General features: G+C 44.9%; 1 protein-coding gene across 1 annotated transcript in view; it reads left to right on the top strand.

The window, feature by feature from the left end:
- gpc5a (glypican 5a) overlaps nt 1–18,990 on the top strand; it is a 144,521-nt gene that overhangs the window by 18,304 nt on the left and 107,227 nt on the right.

The raw sequence follows: 18,990 nt of genomic DNA, 5'->3' as shown, positions 1-18,990 counted from the left end.
AGAACCAGCGTTACTCACCGTCGCCCTCTATAGGCGTTACTGCACCTGTTAGAACCAGCGTTACTCACCGTCGCCCTCTAAAGGCCTCACTGCACCTGTTAGAACCAGCGTTACTCACCGTCGCCCTCTAAAGGCGTTACTGCACCTGTTAGAACCAGCGTTACTCACCGTCGCCCTCTAAAGGCGTTACTGCACCTGTTAGAACCAGCGTTACTCACCGTCGCCCTCTATAGGCGTCACTGCACCTGTTAGAACCAGCGTTACTCACCGTCGCCCTCTAAAGGCGTTACTGCACCTGTTAGAACCAGCGTTACTCACCGTCGCCCTCTAAAGGCGTTACTGCACCTGTTAGAACCAGCGTTACTCACCGTCGCCCTCTATAGGCGTTACTGCACCTGTTAGAACCAGCGTTACTCACCGTCGCCCTCTAAAGGCGTTACTGCACCTGTTAGAACCAGCGTTACTCACCGTCGCCCTCTAAAGGCGTTACTGCACCTGTTAGAACCAGCGTTACTCACCGTCGCCCTCTAAAGGCGTTACTGCACCGGTTAGAACCAGCGTTACTCACCGTCGCCCTCTAAAGGCGTTACTGCACCTGTTAGAACCAGCGTTACTCACCGTCGCCCTCTAAAGGCGTTACTGCACCTGTTAGAACCAGCGTTACTCACCGTCGCCCTCTAAAGGCGTTACTGCACCTGTTAGAACCAGCGTTACTCACCGTCGCCCTCTAAAGGCGTTACTGCACCTGTTAGAACCAGCGTTACTCACCGTCGCCCTCTAAAGGCGTTACTGCACCTGTTAGAACCAGCGTTACTCACCGTCGCCCTCTAAAGGCGTTACTGCACCTGTTAGAACCAGCGTTACTCACCGTCGCCCACTATAGGCGTTTGTAGAGCTGCTGGGGGGATGGAATCCATGCAGATCAGGGCTCAGAGAGGAACGCTGCTGTAAGGCTTCCTCTCAGATTGGTGATCAGTTTGCTCTCTGCAGGAAGAGACTGTGAGGATTAGTGTCTAGACAGCGATGCCACCATGATCCGTCAGGCTCCATCTCACCCCCCCCCTCTCCTTTCCTGTGTGGGTGTGGTTAAGTGGGTAGGTGTGGTTGAGTGGATGGGTGTGGTAAAGTGCGTGGGTTAGTTTGGGTGGGTGGGGCTGGTTGAGCCAAGGTGGGCCCAAGTGGGCGTGTTTGCACCAGTGGGGGCTCTGAGGGCTGGCTGAGGGGTTCGTTAGAGTGAAAGTGGGGGTGATGGAGGTTAAGGGACATCCAGTGTTCCTCTCTCTCTATCACTCTCTCTCTGTCCCTCCCTCACTCAGCAGCTTCCTGCAGGTTTGGGCTGAGTTACAGACATAATGACATAATCGCTGTCTTACAGTGTCCGGCAGCAGGGCGTCCGTCCAGGGCGAGGTCCAGTATCTGTCAGGAGGGTTCGGTCATTTACCTCTCAGCGTAGAAAACTGCTCTGGACACACGGAGACAGACTGCCTGTAAAACGTGCGAGGACACCATGGCCGTGTATTGGTGTTTCCCCCTAAATAAACCTGGCTGTAGCCTGAGCATGGTACCCACTGAAGACTGACCCGAACACGGTGCTTCATATTAAAGTCATACAGAAAGCCTCTGAAGCCTCTGGGAGTCCGCGGACAGTCGCTGGTGCCAAAAACCAAAGCAAGCAATAAAAGAAGGAGAGGGCCGAAAAAGGTTCTGGCGCCGTCCACCAGCCGAAAGGCTGCGTCTCGTTCGTTTATCAGGAGCGTCTTTGAACACACAAAGCTTTTGTTTGCTCGTTCAGACGGGATCTGCTTTATCACTGCAGATCAGTGTGTGACCCCCCCAGGCTAAAGCTATTTACCACCGCAGCACACATGGTGTCCATTAAGCCGCTCGCTAAAGCTACCTGTCCACTTCCTGTGATCACGCTGAGTTGTCGTTTTCAGCACGAGATCTTCCAGACTCCGAGTGCGTACAGTCAACAACCACCTGAAATCAGAATACAGCTGAAATCAAGGCTTTAAAAGATTATATATATAAATATATAAATAAAACACTAGCTAGACCATTAAATACAGAATTGTGCTAAATCTGTTAGCTGAATCTGTGCTAAGTACTTCCTTACTGAAACAGATTCTACTAGATACAGTAAAACTGAAACATCGCTAACATTAGCTGACTCTGCTAACTGAAAACAGATACATCTAGCTAACTCAGCTGAAAAAACAGCTAGCACAAGTGTTGTCATATTTATACCACTAGTAAACTCTGCTAATTGCTAATTGTCACACACAAAAGATGGTGGTAACTGATTATGCTAACTACAACTGAAAAAACCTAACATTATAACTAACATTAGCTTACTCTGCTAAACAGATGCTCACCAAAAACCTCTTTTACATAAACCTACTGTCTAAAAATGGCTACACAAGCTAGCCCTGCTAACTGACAACATGAAGTATTAAAGTACCCTGAAAGAAAACTAAACTGAAGTAGCTAACACGTTATGTTCATGCTAATGCTAATAAGCATCACTTGTAGTGTAGTGTAGACATATTGTATTACAATTCCAATTACAGTTCCGTTACAATTCCAAGGCAGATAAAGGACTTTTATTTTGTACCTTTTAGCATTGTGCTACATATTATATATATTTATATTATATACCTTTCGTCACACTTCTCGTCTCTTACGCTCTAGACAGGGAGGAGAGGAAGTCTAGGCGTTCACTCACTGCAGCACACCAGAGTAGAGAGTTAGCAGAGTTAGCTAGTTAGCTATTCTTAGTAAGCAGACTTAGCTACAGTTAGCTATTTAGCTATATGAGTTAGGTAATGTTAGTTATTTTTGCTAGTCAGTTCTCAGTTCTCAACTGTTTTCAGTTAGCATAGTTCGCTCACTACTGCTAACTATTTGACAGAGCAAATGTTAGCTATCTACCATTAGCATAGTCCGCTAGTATTATCTGTGTTTACTCCGCAGACTCAGCTAATGCTAGTAGTCTTTAGTTTGCAGGAGTCTGATAATGTTATCTATTGCAGTTAGCAGAGTTGAGCAGTGTTAACTGTTTAGCAGAGCTAGCGTTAGCTATTTTTCATTCCTGTGGTTCTTTAGCTTCTGCGTTAGCTAGACTAGTGTAGCATTACAGGAAACGTGGAGCACAGTCAGACTAATCAGACCTTTCGAGTATTTTCACAGAACCAGACTGAATAATATGGGGATGTGCGCTGTGCTCTTTACCCGTATCGTCCAGCTCTAGTACCTGTGGGCTCCGGCCGCCCTGCTCCGGGTCTTTAGGGTTCTTCAGGGAGGCAGCCGGGCCGGTCAGACACAGTGGAGGCTTTGAGACGTGCCGAGGGTTTATTAGCACCGAGACACTGGAGGGCTTGTGTGGGGCTCCAGCTCTCGGCCGTGTTGGCGTATAAAAAGGCAGCGAGCGCTCGACACACTTTCTCTGGGCTTTCCTGACCTCTCCTTTCTGTCCTGCTGCTAATCTGAGATGCTAATCAGTGCAAACAAGCTTCTTCACCCACAGCCCTGCTGCTGTCGGTCATCAGTCTGCACAGATCCCCTCTCAGCCCACACGGGGTCAAGATGGGTCTCGTCCGTAAAAACATCCAAAGAGTGTTAGCATTGCTAGAAACAATAGCACCCTGAACTGCATCCGTACCTCAGCCCAGGTTCTAGCTAACAGAGCCAAACAGGGTCAGACACCACCTAAAGAGGTCCGTTAGAGAGGAGGAGAGGGGGAGGAGACACGTCTGACTACCCCGTGTAAACACATGTAGCTAAAATCTGATCAGGGTACAGTGCAGGAAGTGACCAGGGTTAACGGGGTCAAACTGACCGGCAGCTTTGGTTGGTTCTAGAGCGCAGAAAGTCGTTCTGTAGGAGCTTGTGATGAAGCCCTGTTCCTCAGGCCGTGAGGAGCGAACACGAGCAGTGGTTAATACACAGCGCCTGAGCCGAGAGGCTGGCTGGAGTCGTGTCCAGGCCTGATGTTGTTCCTGTGATCTGAATCAGGAGCTTGTTTTTGTTTTTCCACAGGAAGCTGGATCAGATCACACTCAGATTTCATCACCTCCTCCTTTCCTTAAAACCCACCACCACTGCTCCACCACTTTCTCCACTCCTGCCCTGGAAGCTTTTACTTATCAATGAACCGCTCAGACTGCATCTATACTGGTCAATTAAAAACACACCAGTACCACCAGTGTTTAACTGCTGGTATCAGTATACTGGGAAGCAGTACCAGACCTGCACCAGACCAGTATAAGCTAGCATATGATGTGTTAACCAACACCAGACCAGTATTAACCATATTAACCCATCTTCTGCTGGTAGGTCTAAGCTGATCTTTGTTGGTCAGGGGGTGAAAACACAGTCTATACTGGTAAGCTAACCAGCTCCTGACCAGCAGAGTGTACGGTGCATTTAACTCTGGTCATGCTGGTCGACCAGCCACCAAAAAACATACCCCATGCTGGTCTAGTTTAACCAGCCTGATTTTTAAAAGGTAAAAACAAGACAAAGGTGGAGACCCAGGTGGAGCAAACGACGGGCTTTAAGGAAACGAGGAAGTCTGATCTGATCCAGCTTCCTCTGGAGAAATAAAAACAAGCTCCTGATTCAGATCACAGGAACAACATCAGGCCTGGACACGACTCCAGCCAGCCTCTCAACTCCAGAGCTGCTCTGCCAGGCAGCTGCTCTGTCAGACTGTAATACACTACAGGAAGCGTAGGGGGCGCTCTATAATGCTCTATAATGATCATATGATCCACACGCTCATTCGGACAGACTGTAATACACTACAGGAAGCGTAGGGGGCGCTTTATAATGCTCTATAATGATCATATGATCTACACGCTCATTCTGACAGACTGTAATACACTACAAGAAGCGTAGGGGGCGCTCTATAATGCTCTATAATGATCATATGATCTACACGCTCATTCTGACAGACTGTAATACACTACAAGAAGCGTAGGGGGCGCTCTATAATGCTCTATAATGATCATATGATCCACACGCTCATTCTGACAGACTGTAATACACTACAGGAAGCGTAGGGGGCGCTTTATAATGCTCTATAATGATCATATGATCTACACGCTCATTCTGACAGACTGTAATACACTACAAGAAGCGTAGGGGGCGCTCTATAATGCTCTATAATGATCATATGATCCACACGCTCATTCTGACAGACTGTAATACACTACAGGAAGCGTAGGGGGCGCTCTATAATGCTCTATAATGATCATATGATCCACACTCTCATTCTGACAGACTGTAATACACTACAGGAAGCATAGGGGGCGCTCTATAATGCTCTATAAGGTTCATATGATCCACACTCTCATTCTGACAGGCTGTAATACACTACAGGAAGCGTAGGGGGCGCTTTATAATGCTCTATAATGATCATATGATCCACACGCTCATTCTGACAGACTGTAATACACTACAGGAAGCGTAGGGGGCGCTCTATAATGCTCTATAATGATCATATGATCCACACTCTCATTCTGACAGACTGTAATACACTACAGGAAGCGTAGGGGGCGCTCTATAATGCTCTATAATGATCATATGATCCACATGCTGATTCTGACAGACTCCTCTGTGTTGTATTTTTAGTGTATAAACGCTAGTTCCTGATTGTCCCCCTGCTGACTCCTCATGTGGAGCTGCGCTCAGTTAAAGCAGAGAAGGCTGCAGCCGGCTGTTTCAGAGCTGGATCTGTGTGAGCTTTACGCTGTGCTGCTTCAGGACTGGACACTGGAGAGAGCCGGTCCACTCGGGCTCAAACAGGAGAAGGGAACTACAGCGTGTTTCCTCCTCTCCTGGTGTGTTTACGTTAGCAGGGCTACTGGGGTCAGCGGGGGTCAGGCTGCTCCATCTTTACTGCATTTTTGTGGACAGGCCTCGCAGTGTTCACCAAAGCAACAGCGCTCTATTTTTAGAGGGGGAAACTCAGCCTCTGTGTCCGAACACTGGACTGATTTAGCGGCACGGGCAAAACCCTGCTTCTACTCCACTGCTGCTGATGTTTAGAGAGAGATCTCTCTCACACACACACACACACTCACACACTCACACACACACACACACACACTAATGCTGCAGTGATTCATCACACAGCTGACCACAGTGATTATGAAAAAAATGTTGTGTTAGGAGTTACAGCCCTTCACTGTGCTCTGTAATATTGCATATGTGCTCTATAATGTTCTATAATGTTCATATGATCCACACGCTCATTCTGACAGACTGTAATACACTACAGGAAGCGTAGGGGGCGCTCTATAATGCTCTATAATGATCATATGATCCACATGCTCATTCTGACAGACTGTAATACACTACAGGAAGCGTAGGGGGCGCTCTATAATGCTCTATAATGTTTATATGATCCACACGCTCATTCTGACAGACTGTAATACACTACAGGAAGCGTAGGGGGCGCTCTATAATGCTCTATAATGTTTATATGATCCACACGCTCATTCTGACAGACTGTAATACACTACAGGAAGCGTAGGGGGCGCTCTATAATGCTCTATAATGATCATATGATCCACACGCTCATTCTGACAGACTGTAATACACTACAGGAAGCGTAGGGGGCGCTCTATAATGCTCTATAATGTTTATATGATCCACACGCTCATTCTGACAGACTGTAATACACTACAGGAAGCGTAGGGGGCGCTCTATAATGCTCTATAATGATCATATGATCCACACGCTCATTCTGACAGACTGTAATACACTACAGGAAGCGTAGGGGGCGCTCTATAATGCTCTATAATGTTCATATGATCCACACGCTCATTCTGACAGACTGTAATACACTACAGGAAGCGTAGGGGGCGCTCTATAATGCTCTATAATGATCATATGATCCACACGCTCATTCTGACAGACTGTAATACACTACATGAAGCGTAGGGGGCGCTCTATAATGCTCTATAATGTTCATATGATCTACACGCTCATTCTGACAGACTGTAATACACTACAGGAAGCGTAGGGGGCGCTCTATAATGCTCTATAATGCTCATATGATCCACATGCTGATTCTGACAGACTGTAATACACTACAGGAAGCGTAGGGGGCGCTCTATAATGCTCTATAATGATCATGTGATCCACACGCTCATTCTGACAGACTGTAATACACTACAGGAAGCGTAGGGGGCGCTCTATAATGCTCTATAATGATCATGTGATCCACACGCTCATTCTGACAGACTGTATTACACTACAGGAAGCGTAGGGGGCGCTCTATAATGCTCTATAATGATCATATGATCCACACGCTCATTCTGACAGACTGTAATACACTACAGGAAGTGTAGGGGGCGCTCTATAATGCTCTATAATGATCATATGATCCACACGCTCATTCTGACAGACTGTAATACACTACAGGAAGCGTAGGGGGCGCTCTATAATGCTCTATAATGATCATGTGATCCACACGCTCATTCTGACAGACTGTATTACACTACAGGAAGCGTAGGGGGCGCTCTATAATGCTCTATAATGATCATATGATCCACACGCTCATTCTGACAGACTGTAATACACTACAGGAAGCGTAGGGGGCGCTCTATAATGCTCTATAATGTTCATATGATCCACACGCTCATTCTGACAGACTGTAATACACTACAGGAAGCGTAGGGGGCGCTCTATAATGCTCTATAATGATCATATGATCCACACGCTCATTCTGACAGACTGTAATACACTACATGAAGCGTAGGGGGCGCTCTATAATGCTCTATAATGTTCATATGATCTACACGCTCATTCTGACAGACTGTAATACACTACAGGAAGCGTAGGGGGCGCTCTATAATGCTCTATAATGCTCATATGATCCACATGCTGATTCTGACAGACTGTAATACACTACAGGAAGCGTAGGGGGCGCTCTATAATGCTCTATAATGATCATGTGATCCACACGCTCATTCTGACAGACTGTAATACACTACAGGAAGCGTAGGGGGCGCTCTATAATGCTCTATAATGATCATGTGATCCACACGCTCATTCTGACAGACTGTATTACACTACAGGAAGCGTAGGGGGCGCTCTATAATGCTCTATAATGATCATATGATCCACACGCTCATTCTGACAGACTGTAATACACTACAGGAAGCGTAGGGGGCGCTCTATAATGATCTATAATGATCATATGATCCACACACTCATTCTGACAGACTGTAATACACTACAGGAAGCGTAGGGGGCGCTCTATAATGCTCTATAATGATCATATGATCCACACGCTCATTCTGACATACTGTAATACACTACAGGAAGCGTAGGGGGCGCTCTATGATGCTCTATAATGATCATATGATCCACACGCTCATTCTGACAGACTGTAATACACTACTGGAAGCGTAGGGGGCGCTCTATAATGCTCTATAATGTTCATATGATCCACACGCTCATTCTGACAGACTGTAATACACTACAGGAAGCGTAGGGGGCGCTCTATAACGCTCTATAATGATCATATGATCCACACGCTCATTCTGACAGACTGTAATACACTACAGGAAGCGTAGGGGGCGCTCTATAATGCTCTATAATGATCATATGATCCACACACTCATTCTGACAGACTGTAATACACTACAGGAAGCGTAGGGGGCGCTCTATAATGATCTATAATGATCATATGATCCACACGCTCATTCTGACAGACTGTGTTCATATGTCCAGTAAATGATTAGTTACAGAGCTATAAAAGTGTGTGTGTGTGTGTGAAAGAGAGAGAGGGGGGTGGGTGCTCTTTTACTTCCAAAACTCTCCACACTTAAGCCAAATTCATCCTGACATGACGGATATAATGCTGTTAGTATGGTCTGCAGATCACACACACACACACACACACACACACACACTCACACACACACACACACTCACACACACACACACAGTGAGGTGTAAAGACCCTTTCATTCCTCTGAGATTAGAGCTCTACTGTTAAGCAGGAACACTATGTGTGTGTGTGTGTGTGTGTGTGTGTGTGTGAGTGTGTGTGTGTGTGTGAGTGTGTGTGTGTGCGTGAGTGTGTGCGTGTGTGTGCGTGTGTGTGTGTGTGTGAGTGTGTGTGTGTGTGTTCTGCGGTGAGTGTGTGTGTGTGTGAGTGTGTGAGTGTGTGTGTGTGAGTGTGTGTGTGTGTGTGTGTGTGTGTGTGTGTGTGTGTGTGTGTGTGTTCTGCGGTGAGTGTGTTTGTGTCAGACCTACAAAAACAACCTTGTGTGGTTAGGCGCTGTAGCGTTACACAGTCCTGTAAGCTAATATGAGTTAGCTATGTAGCTAATGCTATCATTATTAGCACAAATGTTAACATCAGCACAGTTCCATACAGAAATGTGAGGTAGCTAATACTGACGCAGGTGGCTAATGCTAACGTTACTAACACAAGTGTTAGCGCCGGTGTTCGAAGAATCACTTTGTAAAGCTAATGTTGATGTTACTAGCCTGCGTGCTAGAACTAACACTTCGTAAACTGTTTATTGAGGGAATGTGAGCTAGCTAGGAAGCTAATGCTAAAGTTATAGGTGTTCATTTATTAAGGGATTTGCTGAGGTAATGTAAGCTAGCTGTGCTGCTAATGCTATGTGCGCTAGCAGCCTCACATTAATATATAGCCTGAATAAATCTGAGCATTATTAGCGTGGAAACAGACGGGCTGACGGGCCTCTATACCGAGGCCACAGATCGATACACTCAGACTCAGTAGCGTAAAGAGGCCATCAATTAATATAGTACCAATAAATCTATTGAGGGCATATGAAATAATAGTCCAACAGTACTTCAGCGTAAAAACACTCACAGTGGATACAGGTTCTGCCTTTTCTCATCATTACAGAGCCTCTAAAGTGACGTGATTTTATATTCTTTATATTCTTTAAAAAGCATGTCCACACATAACATATCGAGGTGTGAAGTTTAAACTTTGAGACCATCAGATTAATATTTTACTGTTTTTTATTCTCCTCATAAACCACGTTTTAAACCATATGTATAAACAGTGCAAACATGCGTAACATTAGGATATATATATATATATATATATATTTGAGGCCACATATTAATATTATTGTGGTCAAATTTTAACATAATTAGCTGAACAACAACAGCTGAATATATTGAGGCCTGCATATATATATATATATATGATGTTGCATATAAAAGTTATTTCTTTATTTTGTTTTATTGTAACTATAATTAAAAATAGCAACAATTAACAGGTTTACGTTAGTTTCTACTAAAGAAAAATGTTTTGATTAGGCTTTGAGGCTACGTTAATATATGAAGGCCATAATTGAATATATTGAGGTCACACATTAATATACTCAAGTCACAAATCAGTATTTAGAGACAACAGATGAATATTGAGGCCATAAACTAATATATTATATAATGTAATATATTCAGGTTCCATGTTTATTTAAGGCCTAAGTCAATATTTGGAGCAAAATGAACACGATAAGGCTATAAATGGATATATTCAGGTCGGATATTAATATTCTGAGACCACGAGATGAAGATAGTGTGTTTTTCTGCTTCTGATGTGCGTCTCTCCCGGTGAGGCTCCTGTCCTGCCCCTGTTTTTCTGCATGAGCAGTGTGTTTATGGAGTGTTCCCTGATATTAGAGTTCATCAGTCAGTCAGCAGGTAGAAGTCGGGACCCTCTCGGCGGGTCTGGCTGGGCGCGGCGGTTCAGCTCCATTGTCCGAGCGTCTGAAAGCCCAGAGCAGGTCCCTGCACTCTGACTCAGCGGAGGCCGCTCTGCCTCTGAATGGCCTATCGCGTGTCCCGGCGGCTTTCTCTGCAAGTGAGTCACTCGGAGTCTCAGTCAGAACAGAGCTTCGGGACAATAGCCGTGAGCAGGTGCACCTCAGAGGCTTTGAAGTGAGAGCAGCTCAGGAGCACAATGAGCGACAGAGAGGCCTTGATGTTTACAGGGCGAGTCAGGAGCAAAGAGATACTACAGAGGAGCACGGAGACGGGGGTGGGATAGGAACACACACACACACACACACACACAGCTGTATCTATAGTGCAGTAATATGACCATATATATCTTTACACACAGTATATGTAATACATATGACATAATACACATAGACACTAATATAATATAATATAATATAATATAATGTAGATATGTATGAATATGCATATGTATACATACCATATTTACAAACAGGGTGTATAATGAATTAGAATGAATGGGACAAAATCTGTAATGCATTAATTTATATATTTGAATTATAGGTTAGATGTGTGTGAATGAGAGAGAAGTGTGTGTGTGTGTGTGTGTGTGTGTGTGTGTTTGGCTCAGTGCCCAGTCTCTCTGAGCAGCTGAGTGTAATAGTGAAATTCCCACTGAGCTATACACACACACACACACACACACACACACTCGGCTGCTGCTCCTGATGGGGAGGGAGGCCTACAGCAGTGTGAGCAGAGGGGAGTGGGCAGTGTGTCCCCAGTGTGAGACTCTCCCACCCCCCTCTGACCGGTCACTGCCGGGGGGTCTGCTCCCAGAACACACCGTACACACACCAGCCTCCCTAACTCGCTAACATACACCCTCAGCAGCTTCCCAGACCCCTCCACCTCTCTGAGGGTCCACACAGTCAAACGCCGCACCCCGGTTTATGATAGGGGTCTTTAGCACTCGCCGTCGTCAGCTCTGCAGTACCACCGACTGATTCCCTGACCTCGCTGACCTTGTTGTGATGAGATTTTGTTTTTATTTATAAATTAATATAATTTGACATTTTCTGCATTTTTATTTTTAGAATGTAGGAGGATGACCAACTAGGTTATGTTGGCTAACTAGCCATGGCTAGCAGTCGCATTAGCCTTTCTCCAGCTTCCCAATATTAGGCTGGCTAAGTAGCTAATGTTAGCAGGTAACAGCAGTTTCACCCAACAGGCAAATCACTCTACCACCCTCATGCTTCAGACTGTAAAGCAGTTTACATATATTTAATGATCAGTAATGAGAGGAAATGAACACTTTTACAATGCTAACAAGCTAACACTAGCAGATGAGGCCGTTTTCCTCAACTTCCCAACTTCCGCTCTGAACGCAGCTCCAGGTGCGAGCTAGGGCTGAGGAGCCTGAAACGCTGAAGGCCCTGGTCCCTGACCGGCATCATGGGGGCGAAGGCTTTCATTTCCCCTCGCTGGTTCTCTGTGGGGCTGAAAATCAAAGCCTTCCTCACCTCAAACACTTCAGCTGGAACGCTCTCCTCTACGGGAGACGCTCCACAGTGGAGCAGTGTGCCGTCAGGGCCCTTGAGCGAGCAGCAAACACACCCTCGGCCAAAAGCTAGCGCTCGTCCAACTCAAACAAACGGTGCGGGCGATTACAGAAGCCACATTCAGAAACACCCCATTAAATCTAATCCATCATAAAACCCCCAGACCGTCGTGCCGTAAGAGGCTGGCTTTGCATCTGACAGCACCCCTGACATGCCCGTATTGTACGGCCTCATTCTGAGCTAACCGTTTCAGAGGTAAACATGGAGAGCGGCCAGCTAATACAGTATTATCCTGCTGATACCCTACACTGAAATTAAAGTCATCATCATAGGCCATACAGTTACACAGTTCCTCCCTCAGCCCAAACGTAGTCCATCAGCTGCCCCATGTTCAGTGTCTGGAGTATGATCATTTAGGAGCTATGAAGCTAATGTAGCTAATGGGAAAGTGTAATCAGAGGTGTGTATGGACTAATATATCCTATTCTAGTGTATAGGAGTGTTTATTGAGGTGTGTATGGACTAATATATCCTATTCTAGTGTATAGGAGTGTTTATTCAGGTGTGTATGGACTAATATCTCCTATTCTAGTGTATAGGAGTGTTTATTGAGGAGTGTATGGACTAATATCTCCTATTCTAGTGTATAGGAGTGTTTATTGAGGTGTTTATAGACTAATATCTCCTATTCTAGTGTATAGGAGTGTTTATTGAGAGTGTGTATGGACTAATATCTCCTATTCTAGTGTATAGGAGTGTTTATTGAGAGTGTGTATGGACTAATATCTCCTATTCTAGTGTATAGGAGTGTTTATTGAAGTGTTTATGGACTAATATCTCCTATTCTAGTGTATAGGAGTGTTTATTGAGGTGTTTATGGACTAATATCTCCTATTCTAGTGTATAGGAGTGTTTATTGAGAGTGTTTATGGACTAATATCTCCTATTCTAGTGTATAGGAGTGTTTATTGAGGTGTTTATGGACTAATATCTCCTATTCTAGTGTATAGAAGTGTTTATTGAGGTGTTTATGGACTAATATCTCCTATTCTAGTGTATAGGAGTGTTTATTGAGGTGTTTATGGACTAATATCTCCTATTCTAGTGTATAGGAGTGTTTATTGAGTGTTTATGGACTAATATCTCCTATTCTAGTGTATAGGAGTGTTTATTGAGGTGTTTATGGACTAAGATCTCTTATTCTAGTGTATAGGAGTGTTTATTGAGGTGTGTATGGACTAATATCTCCTATTCTAGTGTATAGGAGTGTTTATTGAGGTGTTTATAGACTAATATCTCTATTCTAGTGTATAGGAGTGTTTATTGAGATTGTTACGGACTAATATCTCCTATTCTAGTGTATAGGAGTGTTTATTGAGGTGTTTATGGACTAATATCTCCTATTCTAGTGTATAGGAGTGTTTATTGAGAGTGTTTATGGACTAATATCTCCTATTCTAGTGTATAGGAGTGTTTATTGAGAGTGTTTATGGACTAATATCTCCTATTCTAGTGTATAGGAGTGTTTATTGAGGTGTTTATAGACTAATATCTCTATTCTAGTGTATAGGAGTGTTTATTGAGATTGTTACGGACTAATATCTCCTATTCTAGTGTATAGGAGTGTTTATTGAGGTGTTTATGGACTAATATCTCCTATTCTAGTGTATAGGAGTGTTTATTGAGGTGTTTATAGACTAATATCTCTATTCTAGTGTATAGGAGTGTTTAATGAGATTGTTACGGACTAATATCTCCTATTCTAGTGTATAGGAGTGTTTATTGAGGTGTTTATGGGCGAATATCTCCTATTCTAGTGTATAGGAGTGTTATTGAGGTGTGTATAGACTAATATCTCTATTCTAGTGTATAGGAGTGTTTATTGAGGTGTTTATGGACTAATATCTCCTATTCTGGTGTATAGGAGTGTTTATTGAGGCGTTTATGGACTAATATCTCCTATTCTAGTGTATAGGAGTGTTTATTGAGGTGTTTATGGACTAATATCTCCTATTCTAGTGTATAGGAGTGTTTATTGAGGTGTGTATGGACTAATATCTCCTATTCTAGTGTATAAGAGTGTTTATTGAGGTGTTTATAGACTAATATCTCTATTCTAGTGTATAGGAGTGTTTATTGAGGTGTTTATGGACTAATATCTCCTATTCTGGTGTATAGGAGTGTTTATTGAGGTGTTTATGGACTAATATCTCCTATTCTAGTGTATAGGAGTGTTTATTGAGGTGTGTATGGACTAATATCTCCTATTCTAGTGTATAGAAGTGTTTATTGAGGTGTGTATGGACTAATATCTCCTATTCTAGTGTATAGGAGTGTTTATTGAGGTGTTTATGGACTAATATCTCCTATTCTAGTGTATAGGAGTGTTTATTGAGGTGTGTATGGACTAATATCTCCTATTCTAGTGTATAGAAGTGTTTATTGAGGTGTGTATAGACTAATATCTCTATTCTAGTGTATAGGAGTGTTTATTGAGGTGTGTATGGACTAATATCTCCTATTCTAGTGTATAGGAGCGTTTATTGGGTGTTTATGGACTAATATCTCCTATTCTAGTGTATAGGAGTGTTTATTCAGGTGTGTATGGACTAATATCTCCTATTCTAGTGTATAGGAGCGTTTATTGAGGTGTGTATGGACTAATATCTCCTATTCTAGTGTATAGGAGTGTTTATTGAGGTGTGTATGGACTAATATCTCCTATTCTAGTGTATAGGAGTGTTTATTGAGGGTGTTTATGGACTAATATCTCCTATTCTAGTGTATAGGAGTGTTTATTGAGGGTGTTTATGGACTAATATCTCCTATTCTAGTGTATAGGAGTGTTTATTGAGGGTGTTTATGGACTAATATCTCCTATTCTAGTGTATAGGAGTGTTTATTGAGGTGTTTATGGACTAATATCTCCTATTCTAGTGTATAGGAGCGTTTATTCAGGTAGTAGAACTCAAAGGGTTAAGCCCTTCAGTAGCATTAAGGTGAAGTGTGATATAAATATTAATTTTATCTCTGCCACATAAGCACTGTTTGATTTAAGCTAATGTTGTTTATCCATCTTCGCTCATGAACGTTACGGGTCCAGCATGTCAGGGTCTGGCCTTGCCATGCCTCCTAGCTGAATTAAACAGTTGGCTGTCAGGCCTAAGTGAATTAGTTAGCATTATTGAAGATGAGTAATATTGTAATTATGGTGGTGGGATGGGAATGGTTTATACGGGAAAGCCTTTTAAACAGGGCACCAGGCTGGGAGAGATCCTGCTGATGGTGGTGTGATGGGCAGAGACGCAGCTGGCAGGACAGTGCGCCGCTTTAATGCTAATTATTCCCGTCGGCTAATGGGATGTGCTAGCAGACGGGCGCAAGAGGCCGGCGCCCATGAGATTAGAAATAGCTCGTGCATTACTCTGTCTGCTGGTAGAGGATCTCTCTCTGTCCTTATTTTGAAACAAGAGCTAAACCACACATGCTAACATGGCTAACAATGAACGGAAGCTAGCATTAGCATTAGGTGTAAAGGATACTGTTTCCTGACGAGCGCGACTACGTTTGTGTAATGCTTATTGGTGGCTGTTCTTTTTTTTCAATATTAACAACATCAGATAGTTAGCAGCACCTTAGCAACCACCATGATTGCCATAGAAACCACATAGCAGCACGCTATCAGTTGCTAGAGATTGATATCTTAACAATATCCTAATAATCACAAACATCCAGCAGCCTGGCAACCAACGCCTTAGCAACCATTTGGCCTTAAGCTGTGCGTTTTCTTCACACTTTTTAAGTAACGTATTAATCCAGTTGTATTATTGGAGCTGCTAGGCTAATGAAGCTAATAAGCAAAGGAAGCATGTGACCCACCGATTAGCACTGGAGCTACAAGGCTAAAGTAGCTAACAGTAACAGGACGATGGAGGGTGACGTTTGTATGAATGGGGATAAATAACTGCAGTAAATGAGGAACTGGTCCAGCAGGGGTCAGTGCAGCTGTTTAAGAACCCGCTCTCGTTTCAGAGACCCGGCCGTCCCTGACAGGGAGGTCATCCTACGTGATCTGCTTGTGTAAGGAACAAGCTTTCCAGGTCAGTAGCTTCTCAGCTCCTGCCTGATTTGTACAACACAGCCTGGTCAGAAGGCTTGGTGTTGCTGTGCTAGGCCTGCTGTGTGTGTGTGTGTGTGTGTGTGTGTGTGTCTGTGGCCTTTATCTGATGGCTAACGCAGTAGTGTACCTCATGCACTATTCATGCCGGACCCAGCGCAGTCCGACTGATGCATGGCTCTGCTCTGCCACTGTGGACCACCCAGACGTCTGTTTTGCACTGGATGGAGAGGTCACTGCAGGACACTGTCCGAATATTAAAGAGCCCTCGTTCATCTGGACTGAAAAGAACAGTGTGACGTAGCGTGTGAAGTCCCAAAGCGCACCGTCCACTTCCCGGACCCAGCAGCAGGGCTGTCAGACGCTACGCCTGAACGGTTGTCAATTATTCTAATTTACTGTTCAGGACCAAATCAGCGACTTGCAGCATCTCCTGAATCCAGTAGGGGGCGCTCATAAGACTCAAACATCTCCAAAACCACACAGTGTTACTGGTTTGGTGCTGGTTACACTGGGTTATGTTGGTGCATACTGGTTTATGCTGATCTGGTACCGGTTCACCAGCGTACCAGTGTTTAAAACACAACATATACTGGTTTAATACCAAATATACTGGTTTATACTGGTCTAGTACTGGTGTGGTGTTGATTGGCCTGTATACCAGTGTTGAGAAGTATCTGTATACCAGAAGTTCTCGGGTTGTATTTGGGTTTGAACCGTCTGCACAGGACCAGGCAGCTGATTGGATGGCAGCGTAGTTCAGTGAAAGCACTGTCCTCAGAGCTCCTCAGCCTTTTGTGATCCACCTCCGGCTCGGCCCGGACGGACAGATCCACAGACAGAGACGCGGCGCTGTTCAGTCCCACAGGGACGCCTCCTCCATCCAAATGAGCTCCCTTTAACATCTTATTATATCCAGTGTGAATCGCATAGCAGGAGTCCAGCTGGCTGGAGCCCAGTAGCGTCGGGGGGTGTGTGTGTGGTGGGGGGTGGGATGGGGGTGTACTCACCCCAAACAGCCTCAGCGCTGTATTCAGGCATCACTAGCTGCTAGCACTGGCTTTTCTTAATCACGGCCTGGATTAGATATTAGATACGTATCTGATTCCCGGTCATGTGACTTTAATGAGCGCGATGAGATCGGACACATGCTGCACTGCTTCACACTTCAGCCTCCGTCTCACTCCAGCGATGAGCCGTCTGGAGCCCCGCCAGCACGCTCATGTGCGGCTCACATGGGTGGAACGTGGGCTCCAGGTGGGCTCCAGGTGGGCCTGGGCTCTGAGTGGGTTTGCACACGTGTTGTTACTGGGACCCAGTTGAGCTTCCTGAATGGACCCTGCTGTTACAGCCCACCTTAATCTCACATGGGTCCAATCTAGACCCCGTATGCAGTCTACAACCCAGATCAAGCCCCTGTTTAACCCCTCCTGGCATCCATATGTGGGGCAGGACTGACCGCCTGCAGTCGCTGCATGCTGTCACATGAGCTGTTTATGGGGATGCCAGGGCACTGCTGGACTCCTCTGGACACTGTCACATTCCAGTTACTTTCTTTGGTGGGACGCGCCCCATTCCTTCCTGCGTCATCGCCACAGCCGGGCCTGCTCTCCTTCAGGCCTCTTCCAGGGGAATTCCACCCACAATTCTCTGCGTACCTGCATAATGTAGCTAACAAGCAATACAAGTGAAGACCCCACCAATTAGCACTGAAGCTACAAGGCTAATGTAGCTTTAAGCAATGCAAGCATCTCCTCTAATTAGCTCTAGAGCTACAAGGCTAATGTAGCTAACAAATGAAAGATGTAACTGCTCTACAGCGAAGCACCTCCTGTTTTTAGCTCCTCTTCCTCGGGCTGCAGGGGCGAAGCTGGGACAGGACGAGAGTGAACGCTACACCCCGAGCGTGTACCCTCGAGGAACTGCCTAGGGGGGCGCCATCGGGGACTCCTCCAAAAACGTGAAAAAAGTGCAGACTCATCAGAACTCAGATCCACCTGCAGCTGAGAGAGCGGCGCCGCTGGCACCGCTACAGCGCAGCCTCTGATTGGACACAGATGAAAGGCTGCTGTGAGGAAGAGCGCCGTCGCTCTGGGCTTTAAAGCGATACTTCAGTGGAACATCAATGACTTTAGTTTCCCTCTTTAACCCAAATATAGACCAGAGTGTATTTCTGTAGTTTGAGCTACAGGGCTGATGAAGCTAACAAGCAACGGAAGTGAATACTCCCCCAATTAGCACTTTAGCTATGAGGCTAATGTAGCTAACAAGCTAAGGAATGGAATACCTAAAAATCCTACAGCAGTTTAGCCCCACCCATTCAGCCTACAACAGTTTAGCCCCACCCATTCAGCCTATAGCAGTTTAGCTCCACCCATTCAGCCTACAACAGTTTAGCCCCACCCATTCAGCCTATAGCAGTTTAGCTCCACCCATTCAGCCTACAACAGTTTAGCCCCACCCATTCAGCCTATAGCAGTTTAGCTCCACCCATTCAGCCTACAACAGTTTAGCCCCACCCATTCAGCCTACAGCAGTTTAGCTCCACCCATTCAGCCA

The sequence above is a fragment of the Salminus brasiliensis genome, chromosome 15 (assembly GCF_030463535.1).
Source record: "Salminus brasiliensis chromosome 15, fSalBra1.hap2, whole genome shotgun sequence".
Taxonomy (NCBI): Eukaryota; Metazoa; Chordata; class Actinopteri; order Characiformes; family Bryconidae; genus Salminus; species Salminus brasiliensis.
The sequence above is the reverse complement of the archived record's forward strand: the minus strand, read 5'-3'. Positions and strand labels throughout refer to the sequence as shown.